Source organism: Pinus tabuliformis, chromosome 9 (assembly GCF_031772625.1).
Source record: "Pinus tabuliformis cultivar Carrire ecotype Pingquan chromosome 9, CPIR1, whole genome shotgun sequence".
NCBI classification, from domain to species: Eukaryota; Viridiplantae; Streptophyta; class Pinopsida; order Pinales; family Pinaceae; genus Pinus; species Pinus tabuliformis.
Genome location: NC_142307.1, coordinates 1,334,316,181 through 1,334,341,721, shown reverse-complemented (window position 1 = coordinate 1,334,341,721; position 25,541 = coordinate 1,334,316,181). Strand labels below are relative to the sequence as shown.

The 25,541-nt window shown below is 37.6% G+C and overlaps 1 protein-coding gene across 1 annotated transcript in view; it reads left to right on the top strand.

The window, feature by feature from the left end:
* Positions 1-25,541, top strand: part of LOC149153445 (transcription factor MYB3R-1-like) — a 130,768-nt gene that overhangs the window by 87,575 nt on the left and 17,652 nt on the right. The window lies entirely within an intron of this gene.

Here is a 25,541-nt window from a genome sequence, read left to right as displayed (position 1 = left end):
CATTAATTCTTAAACATTTTGGGCCTTTCATATGATTTCTCTAAGAGCTGATTATTCACATTGTTCAGAAATCAATATGCTTGTAGATTAGAGTAGATTTCTCTTACTTGATAATTACTTGTGAATGTTGTTGGCCTTTTATTACTTATATTATCTTCTCTTCATCAAGCAATTACCAAAAATTACAAAACATGAAGATCACAAGAGACAAAGAACACAAAGATGTAGGCTCCAAGCCAGGGGAAAACCCAAACGAATCCTCTTTTTATAGAATCAGATCAAAGTATGATATCCAAAACCCAAAAACTGAGACCAAGACTGCTACAAAAGACCCAAGCTAGCCCTCCTTCAAGCCTTCTTCAATCAAGTCAAAGTCAATGAGGTCAATGCTCTCAAAATCTGGTCAAACTCTGAAATTTTTGGACCTGCAGTATCTCTGAAGTTTTTATAGAATCAGATCAAAGTATGATATCCAAAACCCAAAAACCGAGACCAAGACTGCTACAAAAGCCCCAAGTTAGCCCTCCTTCAAGCCTTCTTCAATCAAGTCAAAGTCAATGAGGTCAATGCTCTCAAAATCTGGTCAAACTCTGAAATTTTTGGACCTGCAGTATCTCTGAAGTTTTGCCAATGTAGCAGCTCTGAAATTTCACACGTGTGAACAATATTAGGGCAGAAAATCTCGATTTTCTCTCTCTTTTGACCTTTGTTCTCTTTCCTTTGATTTTTGCTCTTTCTTTCTTGGCCTTTGCTGGTTTTTCCTTGGCACAAAAATCGAAGTGATGAATTGGTGGTGAATGAGGTCACATTGCACTGTATTTATACAAGTCCAGGAGGTTGAATAATTGTTTCTCTAGGCCGACTTGTCTAGGAGGGCCGATAAAATTGACTTATGGACTCAAATAAAATGACTTTTCTTTTTCTTACAAATAGTCCAAATGGTACTTTGACTCGATAATATTTCTTTGACTCACGGCAAATTTTCTTTTGACTCAAATAACCCGACAAGCATGAAGAACATGCTTTAACTAGAAAATAAAATAATAGTAATGAATTTAATAAAGATTTCAATAGTACATTTGAGTTACATTATGGAGACCGAAACTAGTTACATTTTCAACACACGTCTTTTGAATCTTAAAACTTCATTTTGTTGAAGATAACATACCATATACATCATCTCTAAGGTTTTGAGTTTCTATTCTTAGCAATTAAGATGCTAGTGAATTAAGTCGTTTGTCTTGTGTTTTCTTTTCAGAGAGCTTATGTTTGCCAAAGTTTCACTAATTATATTGCATCTATTGAAAGTTTTTTGTGGTGATCCATGTAAACTTATAGGATATATATCTTCGATCTGACCAATTCATATGCAACGTGATATAGAATTACATGTCGTTAGTTGGGGTATGAGTTATTTGTCAGTTTTACGAATGTCAAAGATGCTTTCATTCTTCATCTCCATTTAAGTATCAAAATAATTAATATTCCATATTGTTTGACTTTCAATTTAAGTCATTTGAAACTCAAACACCTAGTGTTTGACACAAGACACATAGACACCCCCTCCTCCCCCCACAAGAGGGCACAAGGAATATATACATGAAATTTTTTTGAATCATTCGAAAAGATAAATACATTGCATCATCCACTATCATACATATAGTAGCATAACACACAATTTCCTTATTTGATGCCATCAAAACATATTCCCTGGATAAAGATGATAGATGAAAATGCCGATAGCAAATACATATAAGGTAGAAGAATTTCATAGCTCCTAGAACTTATAATCAAAATTCTTTAGCATTGCCACAACTATTAGGGCCTTTGTTTTCCTCTTGCTCCCTCTAATGATCCACTCCATGTGCTGCATCTACTGCTTTGGTAGATGATTCCACAAGAGGATCATCATTCTTAGAAGCAGTGTTATTAGATACGAATTGGTCAATCCCAAAAATGTGAATTGAACCAGAACCAAAACTAGACCAAACCAAGAAACTTGTTGACTAAAAAATCCATAAAATATTCAAATTTTGAAAAAAGTCATATATACATGTGCATCCATATGAATCCAAACCACTATACACAAATATGAAAAGGATAATATATATATATATATATATATATATATATATATATATAGATATCAATTATGGGTGCATATAACCAAAATAACATCGAGTGCACTCTGTCTATGAAGCAAAAATACATAAAGAAAGAGGCTCTAGAGTCTAGACGACCTCTAGATTTCAAAAAAATCACGCTTTCAACAAATAACTATGTATCATCAAAATCATTGCCTATATTGGGATCCTCATCACGAATATCACTCTCAAAGCATTAAAATAAGATTAAAAGAACATAACATGCCAAATTAATGATTTTGCTTGAGTGAAGGGCACATTTTTCCTAGGGTCATGATAAAGGAGTTCAACATTCAATGTAACCACCATGGAGTTACATATAGGGCTTGGTGCTAATAATTAAATTCTGATTCCATGCCCTCATAAAAGATAGAATCCAATGGATAGGATTGATGCCAATGCATAAGATTTTAGCCAGTGACCATTGTGGGGAGACATGTGACTTGAGAGTTGGACATGCATGAGACACATGTCTTGCAATCCTATTTGATGCATAAGATGCACAATGAGGCTTTATGGGCACATATAGTTGCCATGAGACTATTGATTTTCATGTTTTCAATCTTTAATTTTTAGCTTGTGTTATTGATGTTTGAGATTTAATTTCAATAATCTACTAAGTTTATTGAGTTCGCAAGGACATTAGTCACATAGGGCTTGAAATTTTCCTAATGTATTAGAGCTTGATCTCTGATTGAGATTCTTAGGGATTTGCAGTAGTAAATATATTGCTTGGAAGGACCTTTAGTAAGATAGTTTTGATGTTATAGTTTTTGACGGGGACGTTTTTGCATTAGATCTTAGAGATGGCAGCAACAAGCCTCTCTTTGAGGACAAATTGGATGGTGCCTTGACTTTATTAACATGGAAGGTGAGGGTTATACTTTTACTAAAAGAGAATGATCTCTGAGATATTGTCAGTGATGTTGTGCCTCCACCTACAGACACGTAGGACTTGGCAGCGTACAATAAAAAGGAAGTGGAAGCCAAATCGATGATCTTTGGATGCCATAAAGGACCATTTGATCCCTCATGTATCCAAGAAGATTATGGAAAAAGGGATGCTCAATGCCTTGGTTAATCTTTTCCAAAGTTTGAACATAAACTGGAAGATGATATTGCAGAACAAACTTAGATCCATAGAGATGACCTAATCAGACACAATCACCAGTTACCTTATGAAAATCACATAGATTCATGATCACCCTGCAACATTTGGGGAGAAGGTTGCAAATGCAAAGCTAGTGAACATGGCACTAAATGGTTTCCTAGCATCATGGGAACCATTTGTCAAAGGTATTTGCGCTTCTAACTTTGAGAGGCTTTTGGATGACTATATCCAAGAGGAGCCTTGGATGAAGTCAAAGGCCAACAAGAGGGGTGGTGATGACCTATTTCTATTTGGTCAATCAAATAAGGGCATAGTAAAAGGACTTGACAAGGGTAAGGGAAAGAGTTAGGAGTCAACCTCATAGCTAGGAAAAGACTCAAGTAAAATGAAGTTATTTTTTGTCATAAGCACAATCATTATGCACCACAAATTTCGGGAATGAAGAAGGGTAGAGGGAAGCAAAAACAGAAGCAAGTGCTAGTCTTTGCAGAAACTCAAATGAACGAGTTTGTATGAAGTTCAAGAAGGATTTCTTGATGATATTTTTCCTTTCTATCAACGTGATTCCAAGGGATGAGCTGTATGTGGACAATGGGGCATCACGACATATGACATCAACTTGACAATTGTTTTCTAATTTGAAGAAGCAGGACTTAGGAGTATTGGTTGAGTTTCGTGATGATGGCAAGTACTTAGTAGCAGTAGTTGGTACTATTCCCTTGTAGCTCGAGTCTTGTAATTCTTTAGATTTTGATGATGTCTTGTTTATTTCAAGTGTTAGGAAGAATTTATTGTCAATTTCAATCATGGAGGATAAGGACTTTATAGTGGAGTTTGAGAATTGACAAGTGCTCATGTCTAATAAGGTAATTTGTATAGGTTGTAGGCTGAACTTGTTCGAATTTTCATGCATAACAATGATAACATATAAAAGTTGTGGCACATAATCAAGCATGTTGCTAATGGCAATATTGATTAGTTAAAAGCGGTTTGTCGTGGGAGGGTTCACCCAAAGAGAGGGAGTGGACTACAAGGAGACATTTTCTCCCTTTGCTAGGTACAATTTTATTATATTTGTTATGCCCTTAGTTACATTTATGGGATGGAGGGTATATCAAATGGATGTATAAACAACTTTCCTTAATGGGATCATTGAGGAAAAAGTGTGCATAGAGTAGCCTTAGGGCATTGAGGTAAATGGGAGGGTGCCCCATGTGTTCAGGCTTAAGAAAGCCTTGTATGGATTCAAGTAGACACGAAAAGCATGGTATTCCAGATTTGATGGATATCTACATAGTATGGCCCCCCCAAAATCGAAATAGAATCTAAATTATACTTATAATAACTATTTGTTAATACTGATCTACTTATTTTGGTGCTCTTTGTAGATGAACCTCATCATAGGGTGCAAAGTAGATATGTTGATATGGTCGCTCAATTTCAGATTAGAGACATCCACTTGATGCATCACTTCTTGGGGTTTGAGGTTGGGAAGAGACCAAGGGCGATTTTTCTTGGGGTAGGGTAAGTATGCAATTTAGATCTTGAATATGTTTTGGATGGAGGATTGCAAACCTATGGCCACACCTTTGATCACTAATCTAAGTAGGGAGCTAATAGGTTCCTTGATGTATTAGGTCAATGCCATGCCAAATATGTGTTTTGTAGCGAACACCTTGACTTACTCATGCTAGAGCTAAGGTAAGAGCAATTGGGTAAGCAACAAAACATGTGCTCGATTATTTGAAGGGCATAGTATGGTATGAGATATCTTGGAGATGGTGAAATGAAATTGCAAGGTTATTCAGACTCAGATTGGGTAGACAAACCAACAAATAGAATGAGCACCTTAGGTTGTTGCTTTGACTTCCATGGCACTTGGCTCAATAGAGGTAGAATACATGGCAGCTCAAACTAGTTGTGAGGCCATTTGGGTTCATAAGTTATTTGCAAGATTGTTTGATCAAGAGTTGGAGCCTACAATAATTTTCTGCGATAGTAAGAGTTGTATAAAACTCTTTGAGAATTCAACTTTTCTTGATAGGTTCAAGCATGTAGAGATCATATATCACTTCATATGAGACATGGTTAAGAAGGAAGTGGTGGAGCCCCAACATATTCCCATAGATCAATAGGTAGCTGATATTTTGGTCATGCCCCTGGCAAAAGGGAGGGAAGTGTGAGGCATTTGGAGACAAACTTGGATTGGTGCAAAACTTCTTCCTTGGTAAGGGGGAGTGTTGACAATTATAGCTCGGACAAGAATTTCACACATGTTTAGTAGTACTTTTTGAGTAGTATTTTTTGAAAAGCAATTATATTTTGTAATTCACTTTAGTTAATAAGTGAAATTCTTATTTTTAGTAGTTCAGTCTAAAATTGTATCTCATGATGATGTAGACTAGGAGTAAACTCAAAAATAGATTGTCTGCAAAAAATATAAATATAGGGAAAGGTAGAGGCTTTCAACACACTTGAGCAAGTTGAAGTGCAGAGAGGGAAAATGAGGAAAGAGTCATTTCCTATAGTACTTAGTCTAGTACTACAATTCTGTATAGTAGTGCAGAAGTTTGCATAGCTATACTTACAACATCTACAAGTCTTTACGATCGCACAGACAACACCATATCGATAAATATAGTCATATGGATATATCCATATAGGCTGTCCTCCAAGTCTTACAACAATTTTATGTTATTTTAATATTTTTTTAGTAGGTTGCACGAGCTCAATTATGGTGTTTCTGGTATTCGTGTAGTGCTGATTTTTCTGGTCAGCGTGTGAAGGTTTCCTTGTGAGTCCTTTGGAAGGAATGGAAAGTTGATTTGAAGATGTTATTAACTATGTATGTGTGAAAGTAATTTTGATGCTTTTGTTCAATTTTTAGCTTGTGTGGTTGATGTTATGTGTTGAAGTTGTAACTAGAGTCAATCTTCATAATATAAATTTATCGTGATGTATTTATTATATTTTGTCAAAGTAGAGAGACAAAAAGAGTCAAAAAGAATTTATTATGAGCCAAGGAAAATGTTTTTTGAGTCATGTACCCTTTGGACATTTGTAAGAAAAAGGAATTTGAATTTTTATGTTGAGTCGAAAGTCCACAAGATGACCAAGTCAGCCCTCCTTGGACAACTCGGCCTAGACCTCCAATAGACACCTTTTCGACCCTCCTAGATATCTATATATAAAGGACAAGATCGACTCATTTGGAAGCACATTCACTACACAACAAGTAGCACATCTGAACCTAGCAAAGGAGAAGAAGAAGGCAAGTAAAAGGAGAGAGAAAGACAAAGATAAATACAAGAAGAATATTCCTATTTGACTGAAGTTTGACCTTGTAGCAACTTGCACATGTGGACTGAAATTTCTGTGAAAGAGGCTGGATTTTTTGAAGTGGCTACATATTGAAATTCAGCCCTAGTTGCAGGTTCGAAAATCCTGAAGTTTGACCAGATTGGAGAAGGTTTGACCAATGTTGACTTTGACTTCGGGGGAGGGTTGGATTTGGTACCTTGGTAGCTGTTTGGTCTTGGTCTTGGTCTTGGATATCTCATTTTGATCTTATTCTATAAGAGAAGGATTGTTTGGTTTTCCCCTTGTGGGTTTTGCCCTGGCTAACAACCTAATTTTGGTGTCGCTTATCTCTTTGTGATCTATATATTTTATGAAATATTGAACTTTGTATAATTTCTTGATGAAGAGGACATAAGAAGTAATGAGAAGACATCTAATATTCACAAGTAACTATTAGGAAATAGAAATTAGGTGGTAGACTTCATTACACTTGGTTTCTCAACATGGTATAAGAGCTAAGGTGAAGGAAGGAAGCACTAAGGTGAAGGAAAGAAGCTTTGAAGATCACAACTTGTTGGCATTCTTAAAGGCACCCTTGTAGCATTTCTCTCTCACTACCAAAGCTAATAAAGGAGGCTTGAAGATCATTCTCTTGAAGACATCATTATAACAACTCTCACTCACTTAAGGACATCCTTGAAGATATTTTTGTATCAACTTTTCTCTCTCACATTCAAGTAAGCACTCTTCTATTCTATATATCTAGTACTCCCAATCAAATGACATCTATCTGCAAGGAAGGCAATAAGCTTGATGGAGCATCAAATTTCAAAGCTTGGAAAAAGAGAATTGATCTAGTTCTTAAAGAAAACGAAGCCATGCAATTCGCTGAAGGCAATGTTCCATTACTAGATAAAAACAATGTTCAAGAAGTGGCCAAATACACTAAGGGATAAATCAGAGCTCAAAGATTTCTCTTTGAGTCTATCAAAAACCATCTCATTTCTTTTGTTTCAGATTTGTCTACATCCAAGGAAGTTGGTGAAACTATACTCCATCAACACAACTGGTCAAAATATATCTCTAAGGAATCAACTCTATGGAACAAGAATTTCAAAAGAAGAGAATGTGGCTTCATACTTTATGAAGATATCAAAAATCAAAGATCAACTTCAAGGGCTTGGTGAAACTATATCTGACTCTGAATTGATTACTTTTGTAATCAATGCTCTACCTCCAGCTTGGGATGGTTTTGCAGGAGGCATCTATGCTAGAAAGGAAACTTCGACCTTTGAAGAATTATGGGCTTCATGTGTTCTAGAGGAATCAAGACTGAAGGCTAAAGTTGATATTGAACCTAATAATGAAAACTCTCAAGCTTTTGCAACTAGATCGAAAAAGAAGTTTGGAAAGTTTGGATCTCATCGCAAAAAGTCTCATAGAAACAAGGATATGTCTAAAGTTCAATGCTATGGTTGTCATGAATATGGGCATATCAAGAGAGATTGTCCCAAGAACCCTAAGAACAATAAGAGCAATAAGAGGAAGGAAAGAATGCATTAACCACTGAAGATGAGGCAGCTCCGAGAAACTCGAGGTTGAAGACAATAAGGATCTCTACTATTAACAATAATGAAGAATATGACAAGTATAAATAGCTCTACAATCCATTTTTGTACTAGGTTTGTAGTCAAGTTGGATTTCTATTAGTTGATTAGAGGGACACATATAGACTAGTAGTTATTGATGGCAAGACAACTATATGATAGCATAGAAGATTATTGGGATTCGTAAATTAAGTCTTTTCATGGAGATCGAAATTAAGAGGGAACTCATAGTCATTTACATTGAAGTAGTTAGGATCAAGTCACTAAAGCAAGAGGAGAAGTCTCGATGACCGTTATCTACATAGAATTTATCACATAACTCTAGAAGAAACCTTCAGTTACATTTGAAGATAATGTAGAAAGATTCATGTCTCCAAATTTCATCATGAAGATCCAAAGGAAGCTAACATGATGGCAGTCGGGAAAAGGGCAAAATAGTCCAGAAGTAGTTCAGTGGTAGTCAACATCTAACATGCAGCATGTCAAAGGATTAACATTCACCCCAAATCCCAATGAAGCTAATTCGAACTTATGCATAAAAGAATGAACTAGTGATACTACGATGGCTAAAGAAAAGTATTTCAAGAAGCAAACTTTTCTTATATATATATATATATATATAGCAAGATGTAGCAAGGCATATTCTATAGAAGGAACATGAAGTTTTACATCAAAGAAGTCAAGAATTAGCATTAGATGGCAGCATGGAAGCAAGTCTTGAAAAGGTTCTCCTAGTAAAAGGAAGAAGTTCACAATCCTCGATTGAAAAGGTTACTCCTGATTCTTGAAAGACTAAAGAAGACCTCATGCTTTGAATGATTCAAGAAGAACTCCTGAATCAGGAATATTGTCTTTAGAGGGAGCTGAAAGCAAAGTTTGACATATCTTGGATGGATACACTATTATTTGAGGTTTGGTAGAAAATTAAAAGAAGTTTGTGACCAAGATCCTCCAAAAGGTCAGATGAAAAATTTCATATCTATGGCAACACAATCTAACAAGAAGTTGAAGAGTTCTAATATTGTTGATACATCATTGTACTAACAATTGATTGGTTCCTTGATATTTTCAACTCAAGGACACATTGATTGGGTTGTCAGTGTTGATGATGAATAAAAAAATACTACTAATAGCTAGTTCTACTTGAGATTTGATTTCTTGGAAAAATATGGAGCAAGACTTTGTTACACTACAAGGAAAGAAGATATGAAAGTCCATACAACCAACTACGAAGTAGGTTGGCTCGATAAAATGTTTGATGAATTATTCGATGACTTGTTTGATTCGATTGAAGCTATATGAGGATTGTCACAGAACCAAGAAGGTTGAAGCACATTATGATGCAAAATGGAGCCATGAAGCTATAATATATCTCCACTGACGAATAGGTAGCTGATGCATTGATCAAGTCCCTTCCTAAAGGAAAGGATGGGTATTTTTGAGACAAGCTTGGGCTTGTGGATATCTCATCCTTGTTTGAGAGAGAGTGAGGATGGGCACCTTTGTTCTCCATGTGTTATGTACTATGGCCAGGACTAATAGCCATAAGCCTAGTACATGAACACAGATTGGGAGAATGGTGAATTGGATAAGCATCATGGATTGACATTCTTGAGACATGTACTGTGACTAGGACTAACGGTCGTAAGTTAAGTAGATTGCTTTGGTATAAGAATGGTCCAGGCGACAAATATTTCCTTGTGTCAAGTATTGTGAACAATGGACTAGAAATTGGTCCGGTGAGGACATACTTTGGTGAAACTAGGTGGAGTATGTGCCTCGAGAGGTGATGGTGTCCTATTGAATGCCTCCCAACATTGCGCTTTAATCTAGTGGAGAGATAGAGCTTACTTGTGAAGGCCTTGCTATTTTGACAATGTTGGTTATGCTGATGTTATCATCAATGATGCTTATCAATCTGGATCCTTTCTTATATGAACATTTCAACTTGAGACTACCCCATTGAGTCATTATGAATACCTCCATAGTTAGGGTGGAGTGTTGAAGTTGTAACTGGAATCGTTCTTCATGATATTTATCATATTTTGTCAAAGCATGTTCTTCATGTTTAGAGAGTCAAAAAGAATTTATTATGAGTCGAAGGAAAGTATATGAGTCATGTCCCATTTAGACATTTGTAAGAAAAATGAATTTTAATTCTATGTTGAGTCAAAAGTCCACAAGATGACCAAGTCAACCCTCCTTGGACACATCAGCCTAGACCTCCAATAGACACCTATTTGACCCTCCTGGACAACTATATATAAAGGACAAGTTCGACTCATTTGGAAGCACATTCACTACAAAACAAGTAGCAAATTTGAACCTAGGAAAGGAGAAGAAGGCGAGTAAAAGGAGAGAGAAAAACGATAAAGACAGGAATAATTTTCCTATTTGATTGAAGTTTGACCTTGTAGTAGTTTGCACATGTAGACTGAAATTTCTGTGAAAGAGGCCAATTTTTCTGAAGTGGTTTTAGGTTGAAATTTGGCCCTAGTTGCAGGTTTGAAAACCCTGAATTTTGACTAGATTGGAGAAGGTTTGACCAATGTTGAATTTGACTTTGGAGGAGGGTTAGACTGGGTATCTTGGTGGCAGTTTGGTCTTGGTCTTGGATATCTCATTTTAATCTTATAATATAAGAGAAGGATTGTTCAGTTTTCCCCTTGTGGGTTTTGCCCTTGCTAGCAACCTAATTTTGTTGTCTCTGGTCACTTTGTGATCTCTATATTTTTTGAAAGATTGAACATTTGTATAATTTCTTTGATGAATAGGACATACGAAGGAATAAGAAGACATCTAATATTCACAAGTAATTATCAGGAAAGAGAAATTATGTGTTAGACTTCATTACACTTGGTTTCTCAAAACTATGGTATGGAATTTATTTTCAACATTAATTAAATCTAAGGATCTACTTGTTTGATTTTGATTGTAAGGACATTAGTCACCTACATCTTGGAATTATTATAGCCATATCTTGTTTTTCTCACCCATGTTGAAGGGAGAAGAACATCAAAGCAACAAAGTAAAATTGTAACACTCTTTATGAGGAAGGTGCTCATTGAAAAACCAACCTACTCTCTCAAGGTCTTAAAATATCAGGCACCTACAACTTAATTTAATGTACTCCAAGATAATCACTTCCATTTGAACTCTATCCACGAGAAAAGGGTGCTAGCTGTTTAATGCTTGGAGCAAAATACCGATTCTTAGAGAGCCTTATGCCACTCTAATTGTTATGATACTTGATTATTAGATCCAATCTTTGATCAATCAATTTTGTTATCAACTTTTGAACGTAGACCACCTCCCGACTAGGGATCCATTGATCTTAATGATACTACTACTTGCTTATAACTAAATCAAGATATTGCATGTGACCGCAAGCTAAAACAAAACCCTGTAGTGTTCTTCGTAGCACTAGCATCATTTGCATAGTGTGAATCCAAAAATCCATGCTTTGCTACAATCCAGTGAATTTTCCTTTGTTCAACAATGAATTGGAACAATGTATTCATTACGAAGTAATTTCTAGGTCGAGTATTCACCAATTACATGATGTAATCTATCAACTATATGTACACCAAAGGTTCCACTAAATCCGGTTTGGAATCTGTGGTCAACTTCAGATTTGGAACCATGGGAGTAGGTAGTGGCTTGTCATCCATCATATAAAAATGTTCTAGAATCCCTACTACACACTTCCCTTAACCAAAAGAGACTTCTCTTGTATCTTACCATACCTCTAGTTCGTTTGGTGGATGTTCTTCATGATAAATTCAAATGTCAACTCTCCCTTGCATCAAGCTTCTTATTGCTACTTGGAAGGATTAGGTCATTCACATCTATGACATTTATCAAACAAATAATAAAGGTTATCATTTCAATAGTTTTGGTGAAGCTAAAATTCTACACTTCCTCATTATTCCATGAGTATGAAGCACATGGTACTTGTTTTAGTTCGTATGGGGCCTTCTTCAACATGCATAGCTGGGTATCTTTTCCATGTACCTCAGACCCTATACACTTATTGCTGTATACATCTCTTCCCTTATCTTACTATTCAAAAATGTTATCTTGACATCTTTTTGATATAGATACCAACCAAAATAATATGCAAGACATAATTACCATGATAGAAGTGCATCTCACCGTATAAAACCACCTGTAATTAATTGTCGACTTCCCCTCTAGTCTCGATTGAATATCTAAAACATTGTTCTGCGAAATTGAGTAAGACTCCTTTGCCATGGCGTCTGGCCACACTTGCACTGACTTTGCCTCCTCAAAATTGGAAGGCTCTACATTAAAGGTGGAGGACATGAATGCAACATAACTTGGAAACTTCTTAGAGGGATGATTCACACAAAATTAATTCTTTTGTGCTCATACTTGTTTGGTGCCACTTGGAATGCTTGGGTAAGCCATACATATGTTAAAGCATGGGTTTCATGCTGGGTTCAATTGTCTTAGGTCAAGCTTCCATGGTAGGCTTTAGGTTTGTCAAAATTAGTTTTTGTTTGGTCAAAGACTCCTCCATCAAAGTCTCCTTGTTGACAGCCTAAAAAGAATCATCATCAAGTTGGTTTCCCTGAATGAACTCATGTCATCCTAACCTTATAGAGACACTTCTCTTCAAAATACTCATGTTGGCTTATTTATTATGGGGAACAACTATAAATATGAGGGTATACCTCGCTCCACAGGCCAGATACATAACGCGCATAAATTTTAGAGAGATGAATTCGTATACCTCAGAAGCAAGCGCAGTTTACAGTTCGATATATATCACAGGAATATAGTTAAGTTCATTTCAAAAATTGGGTCCATCAAGTCTCAATGTAGTCATGGTACGATAAAATGTGATTTCGCTATACTTTGCAGAGAAAACTTCAGTGGAATTAAGTGATAAATCTTCGGTACTCTACATGTGATCAAGTTAGGTGCAAATCTCATATAACAGTGAAGATAAATTTCAGATCATCTTTAGAGATTGAGTGGTGTCGCAGTCATAGTCATTCGGGTTTAGTGATATGTTTATGATCGAAGTACTGATATGTATAAAGGCTGAAGCATTGCTAAGGTCGTCACAATGATATGTATATGGGAAGCATTGATAAGGTCAGAGTTGCATGTGGAGAGCTACTACTCATAGAACTAAGAATTGAAGAATATAATGAAAGGATGACTTGATGGAGGAAGTCTTGAGTCTAAGTTGTGAGGGTCTTGGTGAGCCTTGATTGGGTTTTCCCCTAGAGTGGGGTTTTTCCCTGGATGCGTGCCTACATCTTGTGTCTTCCTCTATTTGTTGCTTGGCATTAGTCATGATGATAAGAAAAGATAATTTAAAGAGAATACTAATAATAAAAACATCACATGATAATGTCATAATAAGAGAAATCATTTAACCTGCCACGCTTTGGATTTCTCAACATGGAATCAAAGCTAAGATCATGATCAGAGACAACTTGAAAATCATTTATACATCTTTGAAGTATTCTTAGTGATAGGTTTTGTTTACATTTGTCTTGAAGAATATGTCAGTCAGATCAAGATTAGTGAGCTAGTTCAATCTTTATTCACCATATCAAGACACCTTGAAGGAGGAGGATTTTAGTATACCTTATGGAGACAAGTTTGGATTAAATTCGGAGAAGGAAAAATCGGTGTAACCACAATCTAGAAAAGATGCAACTTCGCTCAAATTACAATGAAAGTTTTTAGGATAACGGTATAACAAAGTGAGCTATTAGAAATGAAGAAAGCTTGGTTGTGACAATGATACATTAGTGAAGTTTGGATCAATCTCAGAGAATGAGTTCAGTGAAGTTACAGTATATTAAAGAAATAACTATGTTGGAAAATGCAAATAAGAGGTTGGTTGATCTAAGTGACAAAATTTCGGTATACATTTGAAGGAGGAATACAATTCGATCACATGCAGGGAAAGGAGAATTTGATAAAACAAAAGCATTCTTTTGAAGACTATCCTAAGTCTGTCCTATGGAAGAAGAAAGTACAAATCTTGTACGAGCTCAAGTACAAGGTACTTGATCTAGGAAATCAAGTAAGTATTGTCACAAGTCTAATGAGATCAAAGGTGTGCAAACTCAAGGTATGTATGTTCATAAGCTTTTAAATTTTCAAGGTATCTAATCTTAAATGGTTCATATGATCTTTGTTTATAACTAGACAAGGATAAATATTGTAACCCCTAGATAACATACATTCTTATCTTCTAGGGTTTACGTGTAATCTATGATGCCAAACAAAATTCCTAATGTTGATTGAAATAATGAATAACTTGATCTTCGATATCATAGGATTCCATCTTCCATGATTATGTAGAAGATCTAACTTGAGAAATTAAATCATGTTTGTGGTATCATATGTTTTGCTTGTAAGTATGTACTACGGGTATAAAAGATGATGATTTAATACAAAGAGAACACTTCAAGGAATCCTTACAAGGGTTGCCAAGGAACATCTCCAGGTATGTCTTAGACTATACACCTTACAAGATTATCTTAAATGTACGTTCATCTTATTTTTGAAGTTTGCATTACATTACTAACGTCGTTGTGTCTATTTATCTTGAATCATAAGATTCTTGTTTAGGGTGATTCATCATTTCATAAATCTACCCTCCTTACATTCTTGATTGCTCTTATAGAACCCTAGATAGTTTCTCTGGAAAACCCTAACTTAAGGGTATGCTAATGATAATGTGTGAAACCCTAGCCTGCTTAGGGTTATTGGAAATTCTATTTGAAGCTTTTGATGATGATGTATAACCTCACAAGATTCTCTTAAAAGTACGTTCATCTTATTTTTGAGTTTGCATTACATTACTAACATCGTTATGTCTAGTTGTCTTCAATCATAAAGATTCTTATTAGGGTGATTCATCATTTGATAAATCTACCCTCCTTACATTCTTGATTGCTCTTATAGAACCCTAAACAGGTTCTCTGCAAAACCCTAAGTTAAGGGTATGGTAATGATAATGTGTGAAACCCTATCCTGCTTAGGGTTATTGGAAATGCTATTTGAAGCTTTTGATGATGATGCCATGTTTGGGGTTTTGGTATGATCATGAAAACCCTAACTTGTTAGGGTTGAATGATGTTGTCTAAAATCCCAAACCTTTGAAGTTTTGGTATAGTAGGGTTTGCTTTGCAATGTTATGAAACCCTAGATCTTGAGTGTTTGGTTGGGTCTATAGGCAAAACCCTTGTTATGTATTTAAAGTAGGGTCCTAGGAATGAAACCCTAGGTATGTGTCCATTTGGTTGAATCCCTAACTTGGTTTAGCTCAGTATATGTCTAATGTATTAATATTCCCAAGTAAGGTCCTAGGAATGAAACCCTAGGTATGTGTCCATTTGGTTGAATCCCTAACTTGGTCTAGCTCAGTATATGTCTAATGTATTTATATTCCCTGACACATAATGTGCTTATGCATGGTGATGAATTCCTAGATGTGAGTGTTGATCTAATTATTGATGGTCATGAGTCCTAGGGTTTGGAAACGAGTGCTAGTCAAAGTTTGATGTTCTAGGATGATGTTGTTTGGTAAATCTAGGGTTTTGCAGCTAAACCCTAGTAGTAGTTGAATCTCCTCTAGTATGTGTGATATGACAATCTGGAATCTATGAATCTATATAGTGATTGCTGAGAATTTGTAGATGGAAATCTAGGGTTCACATCAAACCCTAGTAGATGCTAGTCATGATGTTGATTAAACTGTGATTGGTTTTGATTGTTGGAGCTCATATATAAAATCTAGGGTTTACATGAAATCCTAGTAGGGAGTGTAACATATGAAATTTGAAAATTGTTAGATGCATTAATCTGATTTGTTTCGATGGATTGCTATATGACAGATCATGTCTTGTCATTAAAAGAATATTCAAACCCTAGATATAATGGGTTTGATATCTTGATGAGCTATGAATGTGAGTTTGGGTTTGTAACAAAACCTGGGCAAGAAGTTGAAGTATTGAAGTATAGTTTCTTGCTGGTTATGTTTATAAAGTCTAATGCTTTTGTTATTATAAGATTTTGATATGGCTAACTTCATGCTTCTATAATTTTGGTTGTACTTGCTATCTAAGTTATGTAGGTACATCATCTTCAAGATGGTAAAGATGATCAAGTAAATTTGATGTGATAAGCATGATATATGAATGATTCTAATAAGAAGGATGGAAGCCATGAAATATTCTCTAATGTCGTAAAGAAGTAGAACTCCCTAATTTAAGAGGGAGCCTAGATGAAATCTCCCTATGTTAAGAGGGAGCTTGAATGAAAGGAATCTCCCTAGGATAAGAGGATGGTTGAGAATATTCCTTATACAAGAATGATTAGATCCTCTCTGATTAAGAGGGAGTGACAGATATGGTTCTCTACTTCATATGTCATGCACTAGACCAGGACTAACAACCGTAAGTTTTAGTGAAGGCCATGAGTGAGAGAAGGAAATTGGAGAATGTATTTTTGAAGGGTTTTTGAGAAGCCATATTGATCTATGAAATATGTTGCTGCAGAGAAATAGGAAGGAAGCTGCATGGTTCAGGAATCTTCTGGCAAGATTCATTGGGAAAGCTCTAAGTCCTATCAATGTTTTAAAAACCAGAATCGATGACCGGACCGGTCCACCTAATGAACCAGGTTTCGAACCGACACTGATCGAACTAGGACTGGTCAGGTCTAAACGAACTGGTTTAAAAAAATACATTAAATAATTAGTTTTTAATGAAAAAAACTATTTTTAAGATTTAAAACCATGATTCCAAGCCAATAGAAACAAAATATGCAAGGTTTGCTCATCTATATACCATGTAAAGGTGAATATATCAAAATGGAATCGAGTGCAATACATATCCGCAACAAAATACATAATCAGTGAGGCTCTAAATGGCCTCTATAGTCTGAAAACAATGCTCTAAGCTATGGGGTCACTGAACTACTACAAGTCTACATATCAGTGATCAACAACATGATCACTCCTCATCATGATCAAACTCATCACCATTACTAGCCAAAAGATCATCAACATGAGCTACATAAATAATATGCCTCCGAGTTTGAGGACTCCTAAAACTCCTCTACAACTTTAGTAGTAGTAGCAAAAATAGACATCAAAACTACAAATCACTGATCAACATGGTCACTCATGAAAGTCATCATTGATTCAACGCTACTAGAAATACATAAACATCATCAACAAGAGATACATGAACATCATGTAGGTCAAAGTCTTCAGACTTGGATGCTCAACCTTGTAACATGATAGAAATTGAAAAGGTTTAACATGCCTAACCAATGATTTTGGTTTGAGTGAAGGGTTCATCTCCTCAACCTTATAATGTCGTAGAAAAAGATTAGCATGCCTAACCAGTTGTTTTCCTTTGAGTGAAGGGCGCATTCTTGTTAAGGCCATGGTAGAGGAGTTCAACAATCAGTACCACCAACATCAACAAAGTCCAACAATCAATGCCACCACGATCAAGGTTCTTAAAGGGCTTCATGCTCTTGATCAAATACCAATCTCATACCCTCATGCATGATCAAATCAAATGGGAATATTGCAAACCATGAAATCTTGAAAACCATTAAGACTGCTAAATTTGAGTGAAATCTAAAATTCTAGTTTCTCCATATGAAATCCAATGAGGTCGAAACCACTCTCAAACATCCTGAGTCATTTCGTGGTAATGTTAAAAATTTAAGTAAAAGGATGAAAATGAAAATTAAAGGAAAAAAAGGCGAAATGAGGAGGTAAACCGGGTTTTTAAGCTGGTTTGACCCCGTCGGCTTGCTAATCGGCCAGTTTGACCGGTTACCGGTTCAGGTCGACCGGTTTTAAAACATTGAGTCCTACTATGAAAAGTTGAAAAGCGACATCAAGTTGTCTGGAAGACCCCGGAGGTTTGTATTTGTTTACGAACACATGAAAATATATTATTGATTGGGGTTGTGTTTGTACAGGTAAATCTCTCGAAGATTTGATAACATGTTGGTTATCAATTAGTTTGATCGGGAGAGATTTGTTGTCCTTGATCTGCTGGATCAAGGAGTGTTGAGGTTTTGTGAGTGAAGCATTGCCTGGGAGGACATCTGGCCGACACTTTGTGTTGATCTCTAGGTCCCAAAGTAGGGAGGGTGGTGTTGGTCATAGAGCGTTGACCTCGGTTACACACCTAGATCCCTGTGCTGATGGTTAGCAAGTAAGCTTGATGGTACCTAGAGAGGCTGAAAGCTTGAGTCCATCTTAGTCCCACTCGGATAGATTGCCCTGGTCAGGAATCTAGTCTGTGGCATTGCGGTGCCTAAATTGTTTAGAGACCAATGGATAGATTGCCCTGGCCATGAATCTAGTCCATGGCATTGCGGTGCCTAAACTTCTTTGTAGATTATGTGCTTTGAGATCTTCGATGTACCTCTATGGTTATATGTAAATATGAATACCTCCCTAGTTAAGAGGGAGTGTTGAAGAATGTAACCAGGTTTGGTCTTCATAAATTGTACTCGAGTCAAAATGTAATATATTTGTCAAAAGAAAGCAAAAATAATTTTATTATTAATTGAACTGACTTGTTAAAGCATGGGTTTCATGCTTGGGTTAATTGTCTTAGGTCAAGCCTCCATTGTAGTCTTCAGGTTGTTGTCAAAATCAATTTTTGTTTGGTCAAAGACTCCATCAAAGTCTCCTTGCTGTCAGCCTAAAAAAGAATCATCATCAAGTCGGCTTCCCTCAATGAACTCATGTCGGCCTAACCTTATAGAGGCACGACTCTTCAAAGTACTCATGTCGACTTATTTTCTATGGGGAACAACTATAAATAGGCGGGTATACCTCGCTCCATAGGTTAGATACATAACTCGCATAAGTTTTAGAGAGATGAATTTGTATAACCTCAGAAGCAAGTGCGGATTACAGTTCGATATATATCACAGTAATACAGTTCGGTTCATTTCAGAAATTGGGTTAGTCAAGTCTTGGTGTAGACCAATGTGGAAAAAGTCGAAGTCAGGATTAATTCGACAAGGGTCCAAAAGTTGAAAAACTCGGCAAAGTCGGGAGTTTTTCGAAAAAGTCGGCAAAATTAAAAAAACTCAAAATTATTCATTTTTTTTTAATTTTTTTAACATCTAGAGTATCCACAACATCAAATAAATGCATATCCACATAAACATGTAAATAAAGCTAATATATAATATGTATACGAAGTCTAGTGCTACATTACATATCAAAATAGTGAATCCACTCCTGAATTTTGAGTCCTGTCTGAGTCTCAAGACTCAAGAGTCAAAATATCAACAAAAAATATAATAAATGTACATCATGAGTCATCTAAAAGTCATCAAGTAATCACTAATCAGTCACTGAGATCCTCTTCCCCTTTTACGGGAATAGGGAATGGCTTTGCCTTTTCCTCTAGAGGAAGAAGACCCTGCCCCTGGGGATACAAAATGAAATGGACTCAATCGTCCTCTAGAAGCTGATGGAAGAGGTGGCCTCTGTGCTATGCTGCCGCTGCTGCTGCCCACCCTAGATGGTGTCACCTCCTCCTCAACATCCTCATCCAGCTCTGCTACTGCCTCCTGACCCTGATGTTGCTCCGCCTCCTCCTCCTCTATCTCTGGCTCTCCCTCCTCTACAACTGCTACATCCTCTAGATCCACACCTAACCAATCCGGGATCGTGTCCAAGATTGGCCTCTCAGTCTCGACTCTCCATGCAACAGTGGTATCAATATTCTCCAATGAGATGGCTTCCACATCAGTAGGTTTCTGAAGCTGTCTCACCCACAATCGAAGATTGTAGTAGACGTATACCATGTCATTGAGGCGTTGGGATTCCAATCTGTATTAGGGTCATAGATTGTAAATTAGTACTTAGAAAATTTAAATATTAAAATTAATCAAACGAATTCAAAAAATTTAATTTGAAATCTTTTAGTTTTTACTTGTTGTGCTTTTTGGAGTGTATTTTGTCAAATACACTCCAGTTGCACTCACACCCAGAGGAACTGCATGTTTGGCTGAGCACTCGAATGGCAAGCTTTTGGAGATGGGGTACTCTGGCACCATAGCTTGTCCACCAAGCATCTACAAGTTAAAAGAAAAATGAGAAACATAAAAAAACATTGAAATTCTAAACTTGAAAGTTTGAAACAAACTAAAGCTTACTTGGCATTTTGGTCGTCCTATTCTTAATAGCCATGTTAAAACCAAATGTGCCACCTCCCATCCTATAGACCTCCATTTCTTTAGAAATCTCCTCACGTTCTTGCTCAGATGACACCATCCTCTCGACACAAGTGAAGAATCCATCCATCACCTCGGCATCAAATCTGAAACCACAAGCATAAGAAAATGCAGGGTTGAGGTAGACACCTGCAACATGAATGGGGCGATGGAGGGTATTGTTCCATCGCTGATCAATCACTCTCCATATGACCTGTTGTTTCTCTAACCCCTCGTCTCCCTTATCTGCATAATAAGCACGGATGGCTTCTTTGGCCCTATCCATGGCCTCATACAAGTAGCCCATTGCGGGCTTCTCTCCATCAACCAATCGAAGAACCTTTACCAAAGCAGTGTTACTTGGGAGCGGGAGCGGAAGCGGGGAGCGGGAGCGGAGCGACCATTTTCAGAAGCTCCCGGTTTGGGAGCGAATCCCGGAGCGATTTTTTAAAAATATATATATTTTTTATATTTTTTAATTTTTGATACATATATGTCAACAAAAACATGTAGAATGATGAAATAGACATAAAAAACATAAAAAAACATAAATTGATCATTGAACCATATCACATCAATCATCTAGAAATTATAATCGTCATCAACCTTAGTAAAATAATAAATTAAAATAACATTCAATTCAATAACATTTATCATCATTGATCACCAAAGTAACAAGTTGTACTTGTAAGCCAAGTTTAACCATTACAAGAAGTAATATCGAAGATATTTCTAAGTCCTAACTTCTAACTGTTAGCATGATATGAAATGTTAAAAATTTATAAAATGAAACATGAATAATGAGATGAAATGAAACAACTTTAGTCTTTCACAAAGCATCATATTCATAATTCACAATCATTACCAATGAGTTATAATTGCCAAGGCCCAACTTCAAACTTCAAATTTTCATTGTCACAGTGATATAATGTTTACAAAAAATATCATAATGTCATAATGATATGAAAGAGTCAAGAGTCAAGAGTCAAGGACTCAAAACTCAACACTGAACAGTTATGAAAACTAAAGTGACAAGTCTAATAGAAACTAAAAAAGACAAGTAAACTGTAAATCTACAAGTGGCCCTTGCCACGAGAGTCTTCAGGAGTATAAGTAGGTCGTGGCGGTCTTCTAGGAGTCTCCCGCCCAGACCGACGACCAGAACTAGAGCCTCCACGCGAGGGTGTCGATGGAGGTGGCGACAGCAATGGAACAAGACTCGGGCCCTGAGAACTGCTACTGGATGGTGGAGGTGGAGGTGGCATGGCTGCTGCAGCTGCTTCAGCTTCATCCCGTACAAGCTCATCTTCTAGTTCTTCCATATGTACAATGCCATCCTCCAAATTGTCGTCCTCAGGGTGATTGTCCCAAATTTTATATGTGGGATCTTCATTAGCCCGATCACAGTAATGGCTCAACAACCTCAAATTGTAGTGCACATAAACCAAGCTTTCTGCTCGGTTTTCGTTGAGCCTGTTTCTTTTCACATTATGTATATAACTGTAGGTGCTCCAACACCTCTCTGCAGAAGAAGAATTTACAACCTGTGCAAGAACTTTCAATGCCAATTTTCGCAAAAGTCCGTCGCCGCCATATGTTTCCCACCATGTGAGAGAATCAAATTTATCTTTGTCGTCCATTGCATGGAAGTTACCATACAAACCACTGCCAGTGAAGTATCTGCCTATTTCAAGGCGCACAGCTGCACATTCCTCCCTGTCAGGCACCAACTTTTCTAATGCATCCAGATATCCTTTAGTTACCTCTCGATCTAAATGGGGTTTGGTCCTAAAAACACCCCCTGCTGCAGGTTTGCCCAACCAAGAATCTGAGTAGTATTTTGGCGTAAGGATATACGCCAAGCAATGTAGTGGAAGGTTAAGCCTTTTCCACCGTTCACACACACAATCGTGAATCAGATTGTACAAGTCGGGATCTCTGTTATTAACAATGTCTTTTATTTCCCCCAACATGGTATCCATTTGCTCATACACCTCGCCAATCACTGGTTTGTCTGTATCTGCAAACCGAATCATGTTATAAATTGGCTTGGTGAAATCCAATACCTGTCTCACAGTTGTCCAAAACTGCCCATCAAGAGCGGCCTCCTCCACCGTTTCAAAACCTGCAATGTCAGCTACATTTGTAGCCCTTCCTTTAACACCTGCCAATTTGGACTTGATACCATGCTAGCTAAACCCTCTCTTACCTTCAAAAGGCGCCTGAAGGTGAGGTAATAGCTACCAAATCTAGTCCTCGCAATCTTCAACAACTCCAATCTCGAGTGACTGCGGAAAAGGCCATGGGTATTGCTATGATTTGTAATAAATTTTATCATTTTTTTTCCTTTCTTGTACAAATCACCAATCCATTGGTATTGTTCATTTTTGTTTTTGACAATATCATGCAACAGAAGGTTCAATGTGTGAACCAAACATCCAGACCAAAATATGTTCGGGTATCTATCCTCAATAATTGCTCCCGTTGCCTTACAATTAGGAGCATTATCAGTGATGACTTGGATGACATTGTATGGGCCAATACGCTCAATTGTTTCAAGCAATGCTTCTGCAATGTTGATAGCGGTCTTGAACTTGTCTGAGTAATCATGTGCAGCTAGAAAAATGGGACCACTTCGGGACACAGCAAGAACACTTATCAATGGCTTGCCTTTTACATTTGTCCATCCATCAGATACAATGGACACCCCATTGTCAGTCCAAGAACTTGTCATTTTATTCAAAGAATGTGATATTTTTGCTTTTTCATGATCAAGGCCAACAGTTCTTGCCTTGTCATACCCAGGGCTCTTGTATCCTTTAGGGGCATCATTTATGGCAGAAACCATTTCGTGCCAATAAGGTGAGCGTAGAACATTGAATGGTATCCCATTTGAATAGAGGAACCTGTAAATTTTTGAATCCACATCATTCCTACACCCCTCATCAAGGAAATCTGATATGGTTCTACGGCGTAAAGATGATGACCCTGAGCCTCCATGTCCATATCCACTGCCTTGGGAGGATGCTGAAGGAGTTCTTTGTGAGCTTTCAAAGAAACCCCTTGATCTTTTTGCTTTGTATTGGGCGTCCTCCTCTTCCTTTATGTATTTGGCTCTATCTGCTGTTGACACCGCGTCGCAAGTTCTGATTCCTATTTGTTTCTCTCCATCCCATGCCCTTTTCCCGCAAAGGTGTCTTCTCAAACGGGTGTATGAGCCTGTGTAATCAGTGTTGCAATGGGGGCAATGAAATTTAGTGGTTCCACCCCCTCTCCTTGTTTCAACCCTCTGAACATATTTCCACAATGGAGTTTGGTCTTGTTTAGTTTTTTGACCCTCATGTTCACCCTCCTCCACATCCTCCTCACTGGGGTTTTCACCTATTTGACTTCCTCCGGCTTCTTCATCCACCTCTTCAGTTTCAGGCCCCCTCCGTTTCCTACTCTCCACCACCATAATAACCAGAAAAGGGACCAGGAAGAGGAAAATGCCAATAAAAATCCCCAGGTCCATCGTGTTTGATGTTTGTAGGGTTTGAGTCTTGAATCTGCAAATTAATTTAGTTTATTGGGATTAATTCATTTAATTTATTAATTTAATTTAAATTAATGATCTTTAAACTCAAACAGGTAAATTAAACTAAACAAACTAACTACCTAACCAACTAAACTAACTAAATGATTAAGTTACTTACCTCTGCAAGCTTGCTCCTCGCTCCTTGGCACTTGCTCCTCGCTCCTCAGCTCTGGCTCCTTGCTCCTCAGCTCTTGCTCCTTGCTGCTTTGCTCTTCCTCAGCTCTCAAGCTCAAGCTCAATCTCATTGAAATGATTTTTTTTTGGCCCATTGGGCTTATAAACCAAAAAAAATTAGTTAAATTTTTTTGTTTTTTCGGGTGCGGCGGAATTTTTTTCCGCCGAACCGCTCCCGGATTTTTAAAATTCGCTCCCGGAGCGTTTTTTAATGCCCGGGAGCGATCAGGGAGCGATCGCTCCCCGATCGCTCCCGATTAAAAAGCGCTCCGGGAGCGCGGGAGCGATCGCTCCCTGAAGCGCTCGCCAGGGAGCGGAGCGCGCTCCCGATCGCTCCCGATTTGGGGAGCGCGCTCCCGACCCGCTCCCGAGCCGCTCCCGCCCGTAGCGCGCTTCGGGAGCGGGTTCGAAGGGGGGGGGGGGGCGCTCCCCCGCAACAGTGTACCAAAGGTTCTGAAATGGCACACACCTCCTCTACTCTTACCCAAAAGCTCTGATCATATGAAACTAGTCTGCATATGCCCTCTCCCTCCGGTTTGCGGCTAATAGATAAAGAACGCCAATCCGCTGAGAGAAACATGCTCTTCACCTCCCACATAGAATTCAATAGAGACTGAAGAGATATGGAAGTAGTGGCAAATCGTGTAATGGCAGGCCACACCAACTCTTTGTTGTTGGTGAATTTTTTCATCAAGCTAAGCACAGATGAATGATTATAAATAAATTTTGTTATGCTCTTGGCTGATTCAACATTATCCCTCACAGTAAGAATTTTACCTATATCCTCCAACATCAAGTCAATGCAATGAGCAGCACAAGGTGTCCAAAACAAGTTAGGATACCTCTCCATAAGCATCTTGCCAGTTGCAACATAATTTGCAGCGTTGTCCTTTATGACTTGGACAACATTGCTTGGGCCTACTTCCTGAATGAAGAGGTCCAACAACTCACATAATAAACGTGCATCTTTAGTGTGTGCAGATGCATCAACATATTTCATAAACATTGTCCCATTGGGACAACTAACCAAGAAGTTAAGAAGGGTCCTACCCTTCTGGTCAGTCCAACCATTTGACATGACTTTGCATCCAGTGTGCTCCTATGATGCCCTCAACTCTGCCAATCTAGCAGTGCACTCAGTATTTTCATCTTGAAGAAGAGGCCCTCTCAATTCTGCAAAGGTGGGGGCTTTGTACCCCGGGCCAACGACAGCAACAACATCAAACATAGGCTGGTAGAATGGGTTTGTCTTGGCAATGTTGAAAGGAACATCACTCCATAGAAGACACCTACTGACCAACTTGTCAGCTTCTGCCTTTTCCTTTTTTTTCATTGATGATCTGATCCCAGGTTGTGAACCAGTTGTTGTT